At 42.7% G+C, this 14433-nt stretch overlaps 1 protein-coding gene across 4 annotated transcripts in view; it reads right to left on the bottom strand.

Moving 5' to 3' along the window:
* TMEM229B (transmembrane protein 229B) overlaps positions 1–14433 on the bottom strand; it is a 113473-nt gene that overhangs the window by 14487 nt on the left and 84553 nt on the right. For 2 of the 4 annotated variants that reach the window (XM_030213871.1, XM_030213872.1), the window contains one exon: positions 8535–8629. The exons of the other annotated variants lie outside the window; for them this stretch is intronic. The gene's annotated coding sequence lies outside the window, so the exon portion shown is untranslated. The remainder of the gene's footprint in view (positions 1–8534; positions 8630–14433) is intronic. 4 annotated transcript variants of the gene reach the window in all.

Raw genomic sequence — 14433 nt, 5'->3', positions numbered from 1 at the left:
CAAACCTATAAGCTCCCACTGAGCGGTAATATGGTGGAGCCACTGAGCCTCTCTTGCTGTTTCTTGTCAGCTACTCTTGTTGTTGCTCTGGGGATGATATGTTGGGGCCGCTGAGTCCTTCTTGCTATGTCTCTGGGCGGTGGGATCGTTCCGGCCTCAGCAAGAGAAGCTTAACAGAGGAACATGATTAGAAACATGATTAGAAAAATGACCAGTCAACAAAAGTAAGAAAAATCATTTTATTTTCTATGTCGTGAATAGAATATGCCAGCTTTTGGATTGTAGATCTGCCAGAATTGGTTTTAAGCATGAGCATGAAATATAACAAATAATGCTAACTCTGTTAATTTCTAAATTTTCTAAGCTCAGAATGCAATCTCATACCTCTTATACCCATTGTTCATACCTCTGAATGACTGGCTTTTTCTGGCTTGTTCCTATTTTTATTGGTGTTCCTTGCCTACATTTTTATATCAGTGTACTTTACTTTGTAAACCACTTTGTCCTACTAGTTAGTAAAAGTTTAAGTGGCTGTGGTTGCATTCCTTGTATATTCTGAACACAGTTTGCACTTCTGTGCCATTACTATGTGCTATTTATTTTTAATTTTCATTTGGCATACGCATCGAAAAATGACTTGTTTCACTGGGGCCTATTTATGAAAAACAAACAAATAAAAGTTCTTCACAAAAGTGGTGAAGCTGCCTGTAGTGACCAATCAAGTTTCATCTTTTATTTTCTGGGAAAATGAAACAAGGAATCTGATTGGTCTCTACGGGCAAGTTCTCCATTTTAGTGGAGAACGCTTGCTCCTGTCTTTATAAATAGACCTCCTCTATGAGTCTCTTTCATTTTTACTCAGTTTGTAAGAAACACACCACCTGTCAAGGGGCCAAACAGTTTATATGAGAGTGAAATATAACACTGTCAACTGTATCTTGGTCTGTATGCCATTTTCCAATGACTTGTATTTGCTATTTATGTTGCTAAATTAGTTAATTGTTTAATAACAGCATATCCATTTCAAAATCTCTGCTGATCAGTGGTCAGGGGTACTCGGTTGAAATTTGTTTGACTTAGAGGGTACCTGGCTTGAAGAAGTTGGGAAACACTGATCTAGCTCAGTAGGCCTACCAATAAGTCCTGCTACTGAAATGAGGGACTGTTCTTTAAATATTGAGCCTACCTACAACTTCCTAATGAATTATAGGGTGCCAGGGTGGGGGTGGGGTGGGGTAGTGGGCAGAGGGGATTTAGGTTGTAGTTGATCAGTTGGGGGAGGGGGTTTAGTTACACGTTTACATTGTTGAAAAATGTTTGTTTTATGGCTATCTTGTACCTTATATCCTGTGCTGTGATTGTTTTGTTTGACGGTCATGAATAAAAAATATATTCACTAAATATTGAACCTACCTATGGACTGTCTCAGTGGTAATTCAAATTTGTTCATTTTGTTAAGTTTTTGAATAAAGGGTTATTATTATGGAGCCACAAATTGTGTAGTCTCAGGCCCGCCCACCCAACATCCCCTCGCCTGGGGTTTAAATCTTTTTTACCTCCATCAAAGCGGCCGCGTCATTGAAAGCCCTGCCCATCAAGCCTTCCCTTCGTGAGTTCGATCCCTCAGAGTCCCGCCTTCTGACGTCATTTCCTCTTTCTGCGCAGGCGGGACTCTGAGGGAACAAACTCATGAAGGGAAGGCTTGATGGGCAGGGCTTTCAATGACGCGGCCGCTTCGATAGAGGTAAAAAATGATTTAAACCAGAGGCTGGCCCCGGTGTAAGTGTTCTTTCTGCTAGGAGGAGATCTTCTGCTGACGGGGCTTGTGGATCTCCTGCCAGCTCAGGTATTTCTTTTGGTTTTATTGGGGGGAGGAGAGAACCAGAGGGAGGCTGAGGAGAGCACCGGAGGGGGAGAAGGAGGGCAGGGAGAGCACTGGAGAGGGGCTGAGGAGGGCAGGGAAGAGGAGTTTTCGGGCCCACCTTCTTTGGGCTCAGGCCCACCCTAAATTTGCCAGCTGGCTACGCTCCTGTGTAGTCCTAAATTATTTGTTCATCAAAGGTACAGAATTATAAGCCAGTCAAATGGCCTTGCAGGAACACCACAGGATTCTCTCATCATGAGGGGAAAAACTTGACTTTGAAATGAACATTATCCTGCCACATTTGGAGCAGAGTGTGATTCTTCTGGTTGTTGATAGTGCAGGAGCAGAGGCATGAGCTGCACTGAGTTGGGAAGGCACAGAAACGGTTATTCCTACTACTCTGTTTGGAAAGGAGTGCCATTAAGGAATCTTAGTGAGTATTCTGGAAACCCCTCTGATGTTCCCCTTGGGAGGCATGGATGCATTGGGTACTTTCCTATCTCCTCAAATTAAGGAACTGTCTGATAAAGTACAGACACATGCAACTAGAATTAAATCTCTAGAGATGGATCTCTCTTAGGTTTGGAACATCCTTCAGGATCAGGAGCCTACGGTGCAAATTCTTTCAGTTATAAATACTGCAGTGATTAATGATTTGACATCCTTCAGATATAAAGTAGAACATCTACAGAATGCAATAAGGAGTCCTAATCTTAGACTGGTTAATTTTCCAAAATCAGTTCTCCTTACCCAAAGGACATGTTTAAAAATATCTTTCAAGAGTTTTGAAAGTTCCATCTGAATTGATACTTCCAATAACAAGGGCATATTATTTACCAAGTGGTAAGAAGCAGCCTAGGGAAGTTCCTCAGGATGAATGTGGTTCTGTCGATACGTTTGGATGTCTCTGCATTGTTGGAGCAGTTGGATTTGCATAACATTGGTCTTTCTACAATGACTGTGATTTTGGATCTGTGCACAAACAGAGACTGGCTCCTTAGAATATATTTTAGATATCAACCCTTGGATTCTATATATGGCATTCAAGGTTGCATGTACAAACTGGATGCATACACAATATGTGCGTACAATTTAATTGGGTAACAAGCCAATAAATAGGTGCTATCAATTTTTGTCACTAATTGGCAATGATTTGGATTTATGCACGCATCTTGCTAGGTGCTATTCAAAAAAGATGCGCGCAGCTGAAAAGAGGGTGTGGGTATTGGAAGGGCATGGACGGGTCAGGGGCATTCACTAAAGATACATGCACTATTATAGAATATGGGGGATCCACGCCTAATTTGCATGTGAGGATTTAGACCAGGTTTCAGTTGGATTGAATCTCGCACTCAAAGATGGACACGGATCTCGGTGCTACACGCTATTCTGAAAACGGAGCCCAACTCAGAGCAGTGTTTATAGAATAGCTCTCGCTTGTTTTCCACGGCATCCAAATTTGGGTGCTATTTACTGAACCTAGTCCCAAATGCTCTTATTTTTAAATTGTACTATTAAAATATTTCCTGATGCGACAAGAGATACCCAAAAGAGAAGCAAGCAATTTCTTATTCTTGGACCTATTAGGTGCTTTGTTCTTCTTAAAACCTCGATTTAAATTTGTGGCTAAATGCATTCTTCTCACAAGCCTTTAAGGAAGAAGTAGTTAACTTGCCGGTTGCACAAGGACTAACACCGACTGCACATTCTATAGCAGGATTTGCTTAGCCACTCCTACCCTAGCTGAGATTTATTTTATTTATTTTATTTATTGCATTTGTATCCCACATTTTCCCACCTTTTTGCGGGTTCAGTGTGGCTTACAATATGAGATAAAAGTTGGAAATACAATTTGTTACAGATTGGTTATGGATTACATTGTGCAGAGTTATGTGAAACAATTGAGGTGTCGTTAAGGAATGGAACAATGGAATGCAAACATTGAAACTTTGGAAGGGAACAATGGGAGCTTAGAGGGCGATAAAAAGGCATGAAGACATATGGTATATGTCTTTCTGTGAGTAAAGGTACGAAAAATGTGATCGTATGATTATATTCATGCATCTTTTTGACCTCATTTGCAACTTTCTTTAAATTAGTCCACTTATTTTCTAGCTGCTGTTACTCTAACTTATCTGTCTATTGGGCTCATTTTCAAAAGAGAAGGGCGCCCATCTTTCGACACAAATCGGGAGATGGGCGTCCTTCTCCCAGGGTCGCCCAAATCGGCATAATCGAAAGCCGATTTTGGGTGCCCTCAACTGCTTTCTGTCGCAGGGACGACCAAAGTTTCCGGGGGCGTGTCAGAAGCATAGCGAAGGCAGGACTGGGGCATGCTTAACACATGGGTGTCCTCAGCCGATAATGGAATAAAGAAGGGCGTCCCTGATGAACACTTGGCCGACTTTACTTGGTCCTTCATCCCTAAGGGCTATGGTAGTGGTGTACATTTGTGGGGAGTGGGTTTTGGTGGTGGTGGTGGGGGGGGGGGTTGGGGGGCTCAGCATATAAGGTAAGAGAGCTATGCACCTGGGAGCTTTTTCTGAAGTCCACTGCAATGCCCCCTAGGGTGCCCGGTTGGTGTCCTGGCATGTAAGGGGGACCAGTGCACTACGAATGGTGGTCCTCCCATGACCAAAGGGCTTGGATTTGGTTGTTTCTGAGATGGGCGCCCTCGGGTTTCATTATCGCTGAAAATCGGGGATGACCATCTCTAAGGTCGACCTAAATGTGGAGATTTGGGCGTCCCCGTCCGTATTTTCGAAATGAAAGATGGCGCCCATCTTGTTTTGATAATACGGGTTTCCCCGCCCCTTTGCCGGGATGTCCTGCGAGGATGCCCTCAGGAAAACTTGGGCGCCCCTTTCAATTATGCCCCTCCTTGTAATCCACCTTTGCTTCCAGCCTATGCCATCTAGTCAAATGTTTTATTCAAATTGTGTGGACATTGTAAGTACAATACTATGCCACCCCTTGTACAGTGTATTATTATTTGAATATTTTTACTGCTGTAATTGTCTATTGCCTATGTTCGACTTATTCTTGTTGTACACCACCTTGGGTGAATCTTTTTCAAAAAGGCGGTAAATAAATCCTAATAAATAAGTAAATAAATAAAAATATTTTTGAGTCATCCCAACTCATTTCATTTATCAACAGCAAAAGATTAATGGTCACCTCACCAAAAGCCTCTGGAACTTAATTGTTCTGCTTTGCACAAGTATTATCTGGTGATAGTAAGGCTATAGCGGCCATTTCCTTTTTTTTTTTTTTTTTTCTGTTGACAGGATTTTCCTCATGACATCCCAGTATTGTGGACTTGAAGTTACATAGGCTTTGTTATTGTTTCTTTTTTTTGTCTGATGACAAAAATTCTGACCATGTGCTTACTCTTTACGAGTGAATTGCTTGGTAAATATAAATATTAATAAACATAAGATGCACAGAGACCATGAGGCCCTTTTACTAAAGCATGGTAAAAGTTTGTATTTATCATGCACTAATTGCCAAGTCTCTGGTCAACTGTTGGGGGCACGTCCTGCATTGTTGGGGTTATGCCCTGCTTCTTTCCATAAAGTTTATGCAGAGGCAGTACTCTTACATGCATTAACTGCATTGCAGATCATGCCAATGTGCTTAATACCACCTCCTGAGGTGGTATTAACTGTTACGTGTTATCTGCTGCATTAACGGTTATTGCATAGTAAGGAGGTAATTCTCAATAGATCGCCTAAAGTTAGATGCTGGGATGATGCATGCTAATCTCAGATTTTACAACGGCAATTACACACACAGGAGAAAGGGAAGTTGGCATTGGGGTGAGGGCCACCTATTGGGAGAGGTGCCAATGCTGGGATGAGGTCGGACCCTTTACAGAGGGAGCAGCTCTGGAATTTGAGCACACAGCTTATAGAATACTGGCATAGGGCAGTTATGCGCATAACTGCCAATTAGAACCAATTAACACCAAGTATAGCCAATAACTGGTTGTTAAAGCCAATTAGAATCTGATTAATCTATTAAGCTATAAACTCTGTGTGCAAATTTGGGTGCTAGTTGGAAATTTGGGTGCACAACTTTCTAGATTTAGGATGTAACAGCATGTTATCTATAAGATGCAACCCATGCCACTACCTAGCCTAGGTGCTAACACTTAACTGAGGACTAGATTCAATAAATGGTGCTCAAAAATTTAAAAAATGAAAAATATTGGCACTCAATGCTATTCTATAATGAGCACTCAAAGATGAATGTCCATTATAGAATAGGACTGAGTGCCGATTTTGGTGCCCAAATTTGGGTGCCAGGACTTGTGCCTGCTGAAATCAGATGAAATTCCTGGTGCCAAATTTGGACACACATCCCCGGTATAACACTGCATGCAAATTTTAGGAATGCACCTGACCCGCCCATGCACCTCCCATGGCTACACCCCCTTTTGGGTTGCGCGCTATGGGATGTGGGTGCACATTATTATAGAAGAGAGTGTAGCACAATATGTGCGCAAATTCACATTGGTGCCAATTACTGGCACTAATTGGCTCATTAGTCAATTTAGTTGGGCATGCATCTTGAATTGACACTCAAATATCGGGTGCCATATATAGAATTCGGGGGTATGTGCATGAATATTTAGAATACTAGTATATAGAAGCATATGTATGCACTTATATGTGTATATGCTAGTGCCACACAGCACTATTCTACATATACCTGTTTAACTTCAACAGCCCATATAGGGGGGCGGGGAATGCACAGGGAACCATGGGTAGGTCATAGGAAAGGGCTCCCATGTACATGTTTAACTTACTGTAAGTTGAATGTGCCCCTCTAATGCTGGCATAAATGCAAATGCCTAAATGTTGGGTACAGTCCCCTAGATTCTATGTAGCATTCCGCGCCGAAATCCAAGCCTATTCTATAACAATGCACACAACTTAATTGGCTTAACAAGCCAATCAGCGTTAACAGCACTTAACAAGCAATAATGAGCACTAATTGTCAATAATTAGAATTTGGGCACACAACTCCCTAAGCATATTCTGTACGAACTGAGCCTAAATTTTAATGCGTGCAGATATTAAGAAGGGATGTGGTTATGGGCAGGGAAATGGGCGTTTCATGGGCGTTCCAAAATTTATGCATGTTGTTATAGAGTATGGCCTTCTGCTCCTAAATCTACGTGATGGGATTTACACCATATTTTGGTCGGTATAAATGGATGCGCATAGTTTTAGGCACTAGGAAATCGACTAAGCATATTCTTTATACCGCATCTAAAATCTAGGTGCCGCTTATAGAATACGCTTAGGCGGAAATGTTTTCCGCGTGGATTTTTTAAGCGCCATATACAGAATCTGACCCAGTATGTATACTGATCTACACTAGTATTTTCTTTATAGACTAGGCTCTTACAACACACCCCTTGCACCTAACTGAAGCAGCCGCCACCCAGTTATAGAATTGTTTCATGTGTCAAGCCATTGCTTTTATAAGCTAACACTGTTGTGTACTACCAGCACTCACTTAGTCACATTTGCTGATTAACACACTCAAGTGACCCCCCCCCCCCTGCTTTTGCACTGGAAGGACCTGTCTCTCGGACTTTATTTGTGTGATTGTGCACGATATTGTCCAGTTACAGGCTTGAGGACTGAATATACAATCCATTGCTTAAGATACTATTAGGGATGGGCTGTTGTTTGAAATGAATGTCATCTGCCGGTAATAACGCGCTCTCTTCTTAAAGAGTTCCAGCATGTGCACTCTTTCTCCCCCCCCCCCCCACCCCCCGGATGCCTGCGCAAACTATGACACATGCACAAACCACTGAGCATGTGCATCATATCATAAAAGAATGCGCAGCGCACCCTGGGCAAAGAGGAGGGCACACCATTAACAACATTCATTGGGGACAAAAAAAATGTAAACGAAAATGACACATTTTTTGGGTGTCCTAGATTTCACTGTATGGACTTTCAGGGAAATATTGCTATTCCTTGAACTAAAGCAAAGCTAAGGTCTCAGTGTAAGGCTTCAGCTATACACCGATACATCTTTCCGGATCTTTTGGCTGAAATTAAAATCTCTTTAAAAGGGGGGGGGGGGGGGGGGGGGGAGAGAGGAACCCAGTTCAGCTCCAGTTTTTTTTGCCATCCATAAGCTGAGTTTCTAGGCCAAAAGTCCCGCAGGACTCTTTACCCAAGTTTCTGCTTCCACAGATTTTTTTTCTATGGAGCTCCACTGGACTTCCTATTCGTATTTTTTTATATTTGTTTTTAAACAGGAGGTTTGGCAATGTTTGTTATGTCTTGATGGTAATTTAAGTACTGCAGGAACCTGAGGGAACACTTACCACCTGTGCTGCAGGTGAGGGCGGAAGAAAAGGGTTATCAGTAAACATAGGTGCTGATTAGATGTTCTCACAGCTTTTGCCTAGTCATATCATTATTCATTGATGCATTTATAAGAAAGAATTTTGTTTCTGAAAAGGTTTTGCATCATTCTATATTTTTTTCATCCAAGAGAGGTTACCACAACTACCCAAGATTACACATCTTACATTTCATGCATGGAATGGGACCAAATCTGACTTTATCACACTTAAAGCTGATGAATGGAAAAAGAAAATCTACTAAGTAAATAAATCTGCTACTTAATGCGTAAATACCTTAGCTGTTCCTTAGCTGGCTTCTCCCACTTGTAGACCTTGAAAACCAACACTGGTATTTTATAAAATGGGGTGTCACACTTCCATAAAGCTACCTATGAAGAGCAAAGAATACTGTTTATTCTTCTGATTTTATTTTAACAGATTTCCGTAATCTCTGATCAAATAAACGTCCACTGTATTCAAACGTTGTGAATATAATTGACTAGAGTACAAAAGAAGACTTTGCTTAATATTCTGTTCCTGTTTCTTACACACTCTCTCATTTAACACCAGCAGAATGGAAAATCCCTTTTAAACAGTGTCAAAACCCTATTATTCTTTGATTATAATAGTGTCCACATTTGGGAGTAGAAAACATATCTTAGGTGCATGCCTTTTTGCTGCAGATTAAGTATATCTCTTCTTTTTACTTTATTTTATAAGTTAAAATAATTCCTTTTTTTTTTAACCTATCAACTTCCACTTACTCCTTTAAGTTTCCAGATAATTTTCAGTTTGGTGGGGGAAGACTGTAGTCTCAAAAATAGTCAATAAAAATTGCTGACTAAGGGGTCCTTTTACAAAGCAGCATTAACAATTGGCCTTAGTGCGCCTTTACACAGGTCTTGGGGGGGGGGGCAAAATTCCCTGGGCCTGGGCCTCCAAGGGGGGCCAGGCACTGGGGCCTCTCTTTCTCTCTTGCTCCTGACAGGACCCGAGGGATTGCATCCCGACAGGAGCAGGAGAGAGAAAACTCCGGCACCCCTTGGAGGCTGGGGAGGACCCAGAGGAGCAGACACTGCAGGTCTTCCTCCAGCACTGCTCTTCTGCCCATTGCTTGCTGAGAGGCTGCTTTTCCTCTCAGGTGCGCATGGTCAGTTTTGAAACCGAGCATGCCCTGAGTGAAAAAGCAGCCGCAGGGGCAGGCAATCGGCAGAGTGAAGAGTCAGCATTGGAGGAAGATGTCTTCTGCTGGCAGGATCTCAGGATCCCCGCCAACCAAGGTATTTGAATTGTGGCAGCAATCCAGAGGGGTTGCAGCGGCGATGATCGTGGTGGGGGGCAGCAGCGGATGACGATTGTGTGGGGGGGCAGCAGCCCTGCCCTGGGCCCAGTTCAATCTCTCAGCAGCCCTGACAGAGACAGTCTACTTCAGAAGCAGAACGGACAACCAAACAGCAGCAGTGATCCAAGGAAGGACATACGCAGCAAGAGTTTATCCAAATGTCAACTTGAATGGAAACAGGACCCAACCTGGCCAAGTTTCAGAAAAACCTTCATCAGGGGTCACATAGGTCCAATTCCAAAAGTCAGTAACCACCAAGACCGTGGTTACTGACATTTGGAATTGGACCAGAGCTTTTTCTATGCAGGTACTGCAGTACATGTTTTGAATCTGTGAATGTATTGTGGAAACCTATGTGACCCCTGATGAAGGTTTTTCCAAAACTTGGCCAGGTTGGGTCCTGTTTCCATTAAAGTTGACATTTGGATAAACTCTAGCTGTGTTTGTCCTTCCTTGGATCGCTGCTGCTGTTTGCTTGTCTATCACATGCTAACGCCATTAGGGTGTGGCTATTAAAAAAAGATTAGCTCATGATCCCTTACTGCCACCTATTTTGTAGGCGATACGGGCAGAAGCACAAATCAGCATGTGGCAGCGTAGTTGCGCTGATTACCCCAGACGCTCCCTCCACGTAAAAATTAAAATAATGTTTTAGTTACAGAAATTCAAACATGACTGCTTAAATAGTAAATTTGAGAAATAGAGTATAAAATTCAAAATGGACCTGCCACTCTGGTCATGTTTTCCCAGAGACTGTCAAAAATAAGGAAAAGTCAAAGCTGGTAGGGCTAGCTAACTCCCACAATACCATTCCCGAAACTGTGTACGTGGCTTCAGGCATACCCTTATCAGTAGAAAAGCAGTCTCAAGTTTTGTGGTTTCTGTTAGATTCTACACTATCTCTGGATCCCCTGGTAAATGCAGTTGTGGAAGCATGAGCAGCAGGCTTGGGCTCCTCACCTGTACAGGAAGCAGACAGTTTAAACCAAAAGAAAAACCTTTATTATACTTTTATTCATGCACTTTGGTTCACTACATAACATAAGTCTGTCTTTCCTTTCAGGCAGGCAAAGCAAGTAGGTTAACTTAAAAGTTATCCTTCAATTTAACCACTACAAAGGCCTGATCTTTAACAGGTCTGCCAGTCAGACACAAAAACAGGTTCTAGCACTCTCTGCCCCTTGTATATAAAGGCCTGTCCTACTTTGAAGGCTGTAGTACTCAAACTCCTTCTCAGCACTCCCCCAGCTATGGCTGGCCAGGTTTAGATGCAGGGAACCAAAGCTATCTTCAGTCACCATTGGCAGAGCAAGGGAGTCTTCCTTCAGCTCCCTCCAGGGTCTCCCTGACTCCCCCAACTCAGATGATTTATTTTTCATTATCCCAGCCACAACCTCCTGCCTAGAATTCCAAGGTTTGGGTCTGTTAAGGTGTCCCAGGGAGGATGTGCCTTATGAGGAACTAGGGTTTGCCTAGGTAATTCCTCACAGTGGTAAAGTATTTTTAAACTGTGTCAGTTATGTATAATTAGGCCACTATTCTAAAAGGAACAATTCTGGATACTAGTTCACACCCTAATTTTTCCACATTTCGATTACTGTAATGTGCTATACTCCAGGTTATCAACCATTTCAGAAGATAGGCTCCGATTGTTACAAAGCACAGCTGCATGACTGATTTTTAAGTCTTGTAAATATGACAAACTTACACCACTAGTGCGAGTGCTGATAAACGAACGAATTAGATTTAAATTAGTGTGTATGAATATACGTATCTTGAAGGCTTTGCAATATTGTATGGAATTTTGTTTAATAAATTTTCCTAACCCCTCCCCCCCCCCCCCCAGTTTTAGTGCATGGTGTGTGCACAGTAATTCAGAACTTACCACAGGATGCCTCAGCGCATCCTGCGGTAAGACCTTTTAAGCCACAGTGAGCATGTTCAAGTGCTTACCATAGTTTGGTAAATGGACCCCTAAGGGCGGAGGTAAAACAAAATAGAAATTGAAAAAGGCAACTTTTAATGTCTTGTTTAGGGCCCCTTTTACCAAGCTGCGGCAAAAGGGGGCCTGCGCTGGTGTTGACGCATGTTTTTATACGTGCAGAGGCCCCCTTTTACCGCAGCAGGTAAAAGGGTAAGTCTTTCATTTCGGCAGGAAATGGCCGAGTGGCAAGTAAAGTAAAGCACTTGCCATGTAGCCATTTCGGGGGGGAGCCCTTACCGCCATCCATTGAGGTGGTGGTAAGGGCTCCGCATTAACCCGGTGGTAACTGGGCAGCATGCAGCACTGCCCGATTACTGCCAGGTAAACACTGGCGCTAAAAAATAAATATATTTTTGTAGCACAGGATATGACGCCACTGGGGGTGGGAAGTACCGCCGGGCTGCTGCGGTAGCCCAGTGGTACTTCCTGTTTAGTGAGCAGTAAGCCTGCGTTGGGCTTACCGCCGCTTTGTACAAGGGGTCCTTAATGTTTAAGGGCTCCTTTTACTAAGCTAGAGAGCACTTACCACAGCTTAAAAGTGTTTAAGGACGCGCTAAGGCATTCTGCAGTAAAAGCCCACTATGCACTCGCATAACCCATGCTAAAGAATTTTTCTTTAGTTTCTCGGAGAGGCATGTCTGGGAGGTGGAGAGTGGGTGTGACAGTGTGAATCAGTTAGAGCATCCACATTACCACGTGCTAACTGATTAGTGCATGAACCCTTACATCTACAAATTAAGTGGCAGCAAGAGCTCATGCGATAATTTTTGGTAATGGCCGTGCACTATTTGCAACATTAGCGCATGGCCATTACTTTGCAAAATGGAAAATTGGCCATTTTCCAACAGTGGTAAGAATGGCCTTAGTGCATGGGAAAAACCCATGAAAGAGCATTGTAAGGTCACTTTTTACCGCAGCTTAATATAAGGAGCCTTAAATCTTTTCATCGAAATGCATAAAATTCCATAATTGAAATCAATACTTCCTAGCTGAACAGTAACATGCTCATACATTCCAACATTGCTAATAATCTCTCCCTCATTATAGAAGCAAGCAAGAAAAGAACAACCCTTGCACACTCCCCCACTTTTTTTAGTGAACTGAACATTTCTTCCCTTTCCCGGTGTTTCCACACTATCATACTTCCAAATTGTTCAACAATGCACTATACAATCTGGAGGTTAGAGTTCCACACTCCTAGAAATCTCTTCTTAGCCACTCCCCCCCCACCTACTCTCTTCCGCCATATGCTCCATTCTTAGCAGCTCACGCATTTGATTCCTCCACAGCATCACTAATCCATTGTAACAACACACAACATTTTGCTATGAAATAGGCTTTACAAATCATTTGTGTGCGTGCTTCATTGTGCACCACAGTATCAGAATCTTTTTCCAACTGGCACCCAAGACTTTTTAGCCAATCGTACTCGTACATTTATTTATTTTTTGTAGAGTTGTTGTTTTTGCTGTAGATGCTGGTATGGTGTCATGAACAGCTCATATACTGAAGCTCACATAGTTCTTCAGTGTGCTGTGGAAAACAATTTTAAAACAGGGCACCTAGGTTAACAAGGCTTATAAGCACATATGTAGTGTTTATTGTATAAAGGCACAGAATTTTACAATGGGATGCAACGATATGAATCTCAAAACACACTCCCGCTGTTAAAACAAATTCCGTAATGAATTATTGAAAACCTCAGTGGTCCAACTTGCCAGCAAATTTTCACTGTTGCAAGACTTGACTGCATCCACCTCGTCGTCGGTTCTCAAGAACTTCGATATTTTTGCTAGAGGCGATTCTAGGGGACGGTCCTTGAGACATCCCGTGTGGGTGAAACATAGTCATGTTGGATGCTGTGTCCCCTTTCTGACATTGTTTCATACAAATCTTTAAGATGAGTATAGATTTAAAATATATTGTCCAGTCTAAAAGTGTGGAGCTTTATAATAAAAATTAAATATTGAGAAAGTATCAAAGTTCTTGAGAACCAATGACGAGGTGGGTGCAGTCAAGTCTTGCAACAGTGAAAATTGAGGTAGCGGTAAAGGGGCCCCGCGCTAACTCGGCGGTATCCAGGCAGCACCACCAGGTAAGCACCAGCGCTACAAAATAAAAAAATTTTGTAGCGCCAGAAATGGCACGCACTGGGGGTGGAAATTATCACCAGGCTCCTGCAGTAATTCCGGATTGGCGTGTGGCATGGCATGTCTGTTGCCGTGCCCCATAATGTTGTATTATTGGTTTTGAAGGTAATTTTATTAGCAGGCTACCTAACTTGCGTGACAGGAATTTGCATAAGTTACACCAATTTTCAAAAGAAAACTTTCTGTAAATCTTCTCTATATACTGTTACAGGGGAGAGGGGGCTCTGGAGTGGAGGAGTGGCCTAGTGGTTAGAGCACAGGTCTTGGAATCCAGAGGTGGCCGGCTCAAATCCCATTGCTGCTCCTTGTGATCTTGGGCAAGTCACTTAACCCTCCACTGCCTCAGGTACAAACTTAGATTGTGAGCTCTCCTGGGACAGAGAAATATCCAGTGTACCTGAATGTAACTCACCTTAAGCTGCTATTGAAAAAGGTGTGAGCAAAATCCAAATTAATAATATACATACATTTTAAAATTTCCCCAAATGAGGCTCTGCATGTTTCTGACTGCACAGGAAAAAGCAGCACATAAGAAGTCCTGCTCACTGACTCTTCCTGCCAGTTGAATGGCAGTGCACATGAGGTGGGGAGAATAACCAGACCTCTGTGAGCACTGCTGGCTCTTCTTTCTGCCACTAGCTGACTTACCAGAGCACAAACCTGCCTTGAGAGCTATTGAATTGGCTTATCAGAGAGGCAGCTTCCTATGCATTTGGG

The sequence above is a fragment of the Microcaecilia unicolor genome, chromosome 9 (assembly GCF_901765095.1).
Source record: "Microcaecilia unicolor chromosome 9, aMicUni1.1, whole genome shotgun sequence".
Classification (NCBI taxonomy): domain Eukaryota; kingdom Metazoa; phylum Chordata; class Amphibia; order Gymnophiona; family Siphonopidae; genus Microcaecilia; species Microcaecilia unicolor.
Note: the sequence above shows the minus strand (reverse complement) of the source record. Positions and strands in the feature narration are given on the sequence as shown.